The 5,920-nt window shown below is 39.3% G+C and overlaps 1 non-coding gene across 1 annotated transcript; it reads right to left on the bottom strand.

The window, feature by feature from the left end:
• Window positions 1-4,535: 4,535 nt before the first annotated feature.
• TRNAQ-CUG (transfer RNA glutamine (anticodon CUG)) lies at window positions 4,536-4,609 on the bottom strand. Its single transcript has one exon. It is a non-coding gene; the product is annotated as a tRNA-Gln (tRNA).
• Between the last annotated feature and the right edge of the window lie 1,311 nt (window positions 4,610-5,920).

The raw sequence follows: 5,920 nt of genomic DNA, 5'->3' as shown, positions 1-5,920 counted from the left end.
CCCATTCTTTGTCTTCATCTAGATCGAGTGTGTGCGTTGTTGTGCGATCCTAACAACTGGTATCAGAGCTAGGCAAAATTCACCACGATCTTTGAAGATGGAAAGTTCAAAGATTGGAATTGAGAAGTTCGATGGATCCGATTTCAGTTTCTGGAAGATGCATATTGAAGATTATCTGTACCAGAAAGATCTTCACGAACCTCTATTGGGGGTGAAGCCGGATACCATGACCACAGAACAGTGGAAGCTCAAGGATCGACAAGCCTTAGGGATGATCTGGTTGACGCTATCCAGAAACGTGGCTTTCAACATTATCAAGGAGAAGACAACGTCAGATCTGATGAAGGCGCTGTCGAATACGTACGAAAAATCGTCGGCTATGAACAAGGTGTATTTGATGCGTAGATTGTTCAATCTACAGATGTCTGAAGGTGAACGTGTTGCTGATCATATAAATGAATTCAATATGATCATAAGTCAACTGAGTTCGGTGGAAATTAATTTCGAAGATGAAATTAAAGTATTGATTTTGATGTCATTCTTACCCGAGTCATGGGATACTGTTGTTGCCGCAATCAGTATTTCCCGAGGATCTGATAAACTGAAGTTTGGTAAAATTCGAGATGTAGTTCTCAGCGAAAGTATTCGCAAACGAGAAACTGGAGATTCATCAGGCAATGCTCTTAGTGTTGATCGAAGGGGAAGAAGTAAACCAAAGGGCCCAAACAAAGGGCGATCAAAATCAAAGAACCGAGAAAAATCTCCAAATAGACCAAACGTAACGTGTTGGAATTGTGGAGAAAAAGGTCACTTTCGGACAGGTTGTACAATACCAAAGAGGAAGCAGAATCACAAATCTGGAGATGATGATGATTCTATAAATTCAGCAGAAGACATTGGAGATGCTCTAATCCTCAGAGCGGACAGTTCGATTGAATCCTGGATTTTGGATTCAGGTGCATCTTTTCATTCATCTCCAAATAAAGAGTTGTTCTGGAATTTCAAGTCTGGAAATTTCGAGAAGGTGTATCTTGCCGACAACAAAGATTTGAAAATTAAAGGAAATGGAGATGTCTGCATAAAAACTTCGGTAGGAAATCAGTGGACATTAAATGATGTCAGATATATTCCTGGTCTCAAAAGAAACCTGATCTCTATTGGTCAGTTGGACAGCACAGGTTATGCAACAAAGTTAGGGAAGGGTTCGTGGAAGATTATGAAGGGTGCTACGGTGGTAGAACGTGGCTCAAAATCTGGAACCCTATACACCACTGCAGGGTGTATGAACATAGCTGCTGTTGCTGAGAGTGCTTCAAATTCAAGTCTACGGCACAATAGACTTGAACCTATGAGCGCGAAAGAAATGAAGAGGCTAGCTGCGAAAGAAGTTTTAAAAGCCTCATTCTATTTCTCTCATCACCTCTTCATATTTTTCAGAACACAACACATACAACATAGAACACAATACACAATTTTCCATAGTTTTCTGGATCTAAAATTTTTGTTTAAAAGCCTCTATTGTTGGTCTCTCCAAACCTTCCAATTTTAAACTTATTTATCTTAATCTTGAGAGATATAGAGAGATGTCTATTGTATTGCGAGAAAATTGTAAATCTATTACTTCAAAGAGTTGTGGTGTGTTTCGATCTAAAATTTTTGTTTAAAAGCCTCCATTATTGCTCTCTCCAAAGCTTCCAATTCTATTTCTTGTTTATCTTATTCTTGAGAGAGATCTATGTATTGTGAGAAAATTGTAAATCTCTTACTTCAGAGAGTTGTGGTGTGTTTCTATAAGATTTCAGACAGTTGTACCGGTTTGATCTTGAGTCGTGGAAACGATTGAGTTTTCTCTTGAACTCGTAAAAAGAACGGTATACCGGTTTGATCCTGAGTCGTGGAAAGGATTGAGTTTGTTCTTGCACTCGTAAAAGGAGCGGTGTAGCGGTTCGGCTCGGGCTCTGATCCGAGGAAAGAGTCAGAAAGTTTTATTCAAATTCCCAAGAGGCGCTTGGGTAGTGGAGTATGTCGAGTTTGACCCAAACACTATAAAACTAAGGTGTTATATTTTCTATCCCTTTTCCTATTTAAATTCTAAATTCTTGTTAATTTTTATGGCATGGTATCAAGTTTTATTGTTATTAAAAAAAAAAAAAAAAATTATTGTTGAAACCCTGTTCACCCCTTCTAGGGTTGTCATATCGATCCAACAAGCTCTCCATACAAACTAAATTAAACAGAGGAATTTGCATCTCAATCATGTAAAATTGATGGAATGAGAAAAGAGAATAAGGAAATAGAAAGTTATCCTGTTTTGTTGTCGTTCTGGAAGTTCCCTTCCCTTGAGCTCTCACGTCCACCTCTTTGCCCTAATCAATCCTTGTTGGTCTCCTTTTCCTTCTGCTGTCAATAGTTGCTGGATTAGGATTTTCTTCTTCTTCTCTGGTTTCACAGCAGCGAACGCTGCTGCTGTCTAATCCGATTTCTCTCCCCAAGTGTGGCCCCTCCGCTGCTGCTGTCTAATCCGATTTCTCTCCCCCAAGTGTGGCCCCTCCCTATTTTAGGTATCCTTTTCCTTTTATAATGCTTGTTTCTTCTAATTTAGGGCTGAGAAAGGATAAAATTGTCCACCTACGATGTTTCTAATTTGGTAGCCAATGATCCACATGGACTGCTGATGTGGATTAAAATTTCCAGGTCATCCCCGAAAAGTTTACTTTCCAGATTGCTTCAGCATCAAGGTCTGCAATTTATTTCCAGATTTGCTGATTGCTTCAGCATCAAGGTCTGCAATTTATTTCTAGATTTGCAAGCAGTGTTGTTTCCAGATTTGCTATAGCATCATGGTTTCAGCATAAATGTTCTAGAATTTTACCAAATAGCTCAATTAAGCGTACAATTAAGCTCGATTTATGGAAATTAATCTTCTTTTCATATTAAACCACAATTGGATATTTCATGTATACTAATTAGAATAAATGGAGCAATTAATGAGAAAATGGTGAGTATAAGTGCAAAATTAACTGTAAAAAGACTTGATATAACTCTACTTTTGGAGAGTTATCAAAAAACGAAAAAAAAAAAAAAAAGAAGAAAAAGAAACAAGGTTGAAAATTACCAAAATAAGAGACGAGGAGCAATATCATGGCAATAATGAAAGCAAAGTTGAGACTAAGTTTGTTTGCGATTATGTTGTATTGTAAATGGTTTGATGGGATGAGGTTCGTTTCATTGTTGTCCATCCCATTGTATAATCTTTGGGACAATATTCAATTAATTTGCTAATATGAATTTTAGTAATACAACATTAAATGGGATGTTATGAATTTAATACACTAAGATTACCATTTACAAACTTAATGTAAAGACCACAAAAGGGATGCAAGTAATGAATTGGTATCAAGTTTTTATTTCTTCCAAAGGATGGAAAGAATTAAAAAAAAATATATATATAATTTTAATCTCACCCCTAAGAAATATTTTTCGGGTTGACCGGTTACAACAACCCTTTTTAAACTAGAGACTAAATCTAGCACCTTGGACCACTAAGCCAAACTATCCCAACAATTGTGTTTGGACTACTAAGATAGTCGAGCTATCTCAAGACATGAGATTGCATCACGATGCATGGGTCGTGTTGTTCGGAACCGAGATGACCATGAGATGCAATGTTGTTGTGTTACAAATGATTGAACATGCACGCATACGCGGCGTGTGCGGTCAAATAAGTTTTAATTCCACATTATTCATGTTTGAAACCCGTAGGCAAACCCTGCCTAAGGTCCAACAAAGCCACAAAGCCACAAAGCTAGATGAAAAATATGAAAGGGAATTAAGTACTCCTTAAGGTTTGTCATGATCGTGTCAAGATCACAAAGCCGCACATTTGAAAAAGTATTGACTTTGACACGATGCATTGGTCGGAGTTGGGCTAGACTCTCTCCATATTAGATGCGTTTTAAAACCACGATGTTAACAACGATAAATAAAAAGTCAAAACAAACAATATGTGTTCGCAGCGGGCACGAGGCTTTACAAAAAATTAAAATAAATGACAGCTGTGGGATTTGAATCCATGCCCTTTTGAACCAGAGTCGAAGTCTAACACCTTAGACAACTCGACCAAACTATCCCGACGAATGTGTTTGGACAAATCAAGATGGTCGAGCTATCTCGAGACATGAGATTACAATACGTTGCATGGGTTGTGCTGTTGGGAACCGAGATGACGATGAGATGCAACAATGTTGTGTCGCACAAGATTGAACATGCACGCATAGATGGCGTGTGTGGTCAAACAAGTTTTAATTCCACATTATGTTTGTTTGAATGCGGAAGAAAAACTCTGCCTAAGGTATAACGAAGCCATAAAGTCGAGTGAAAAATGTGAATAGAGGTTGAGTACTCCTTTAGATTTTTCGTGAGCGTGACAAGATCACGAGACACTGGTTGGAGTTGGGTTAGAATCTCTTCATAATAGACGATGAGATTGCAATACGATGCATGGGTCGGACGATGAGATTGAAAAAGTATGATTATGACAGCTGTGGGATTTGAACCCACGCCCTTTTAGACCAGAGCCTGGCGCCTTAGACCACTCGGCCAAACTGTCCCAACGAATGTGTCTAGAAAAACCAAGATGATCGAGTATCTCAAGACATGAGATTGCATCACGATACATGGATCGTGTTGTTGGGAACCGAGATAATGATGAGATGCAACATTGTTGTGTCGCACATGATAAAACATGCACGCATAGGCGGCGTGTGTGGTCAAACAAGTTTTGATTCCACATAAGTGATGTTTCAACGTTGAAGGCAAACCTTGCCTATGGTATAACAAAGCCACAAAGCCGAGGTGAAAAATGTGAATGGAGATTGTGTACCCCATAAGGTTTTTGGCTAGCGTGTCAAGATCACGAAGCCGCACATTTGAAGAAGTATGACCGTTACACGATGCACTGGTCGGAGTAGGGCTAGACTCTCTCTATAGTAGACGCGTTTTAAAATCATGAGGTTTTTATAATATGTGCTAGCAGCGGGCTTGAAGGTTTACAAAAAATGAAAATAAATGACAGCTGTGGGACCACGCCCCTTCAAACCAAAGCCTGAATCTGGCACCTTAGACCACTAGGCCAAACTGTCCCGAGAGATGTGTCTACACAACCAAGATGGTCAAGCTATCTCGAGAAGCTATCTCGAGACTTGAGATTGCATCACGATGCATGGGACCTGTTGTGAGGAACCGAGATGACGATGAGATGCAACGTTGTTGTGTCGTACACAATTGAACATGCATGCATAGGCAGCGTGTATGGTGAAACAAGTTTTGATTCCACATTAGTGATGTTTGAATGTCGAAGGTAAACCTTGCCTAAGGTCCAACAAAGCCAGGTAAAAAATATGAATGTAGATTAAGTACCCCATAAGGTTTTTGGTGAGCGTGTCAAGATTTGAGGCCGCACATTTGAAGAAGTATGACCGTTACACGATGCACTGGTCAAAGTAGGGCGAAACTCTCAATATAGTAGACGCATTTTAAAACCATGAGTTGGACAGCACCCAAAGAATATTATACCAACCTTGTAGTTGATGGGACTGCTATTTATTATTGGTATCAAAGCCAGGTTTCGATCCTGGGACCTGTTGGTTATGGGCGCACCACGCTTCCACTGCGCCACTCTGATTTGTTAATTAATATCATTTTGATTCCTAACAGATGCTTTTAAAACCGTGAGACTCACGACGATACGTAACGGGCCAAAGTAGACAATATTTGCTGGCGGTCGACTTGGCTATTACATAACCTAAATCACCATAAGTGAATTCATTCCAAGGAATCTTATGCTTACACTCTTCATTGAGAGCGGTAGTTATCCTTCGAGAAATATACTTTGGAAGTCCTTCAATGAAGTGCATCATCC

Source organism: Cucurbita pepo, chromosome 15 (assembly GCF_057944985.1).
Source record: "Cucurbita pepo subsp. pepo isolate OVF chromosome 15, ASM5794498v1, whole genome shotgun sequence".
NCBI classification, from domain to species: Eukaryota; Viridiplantae; Streptophyta; class Magnoliopsida; order Cucurbitales; family Cucurbitaceae; genus Cucurbita; species Cucurbita pepo.
This window is presented reverse-complemented; position numbering and strand designations above follow the sequence as displayed.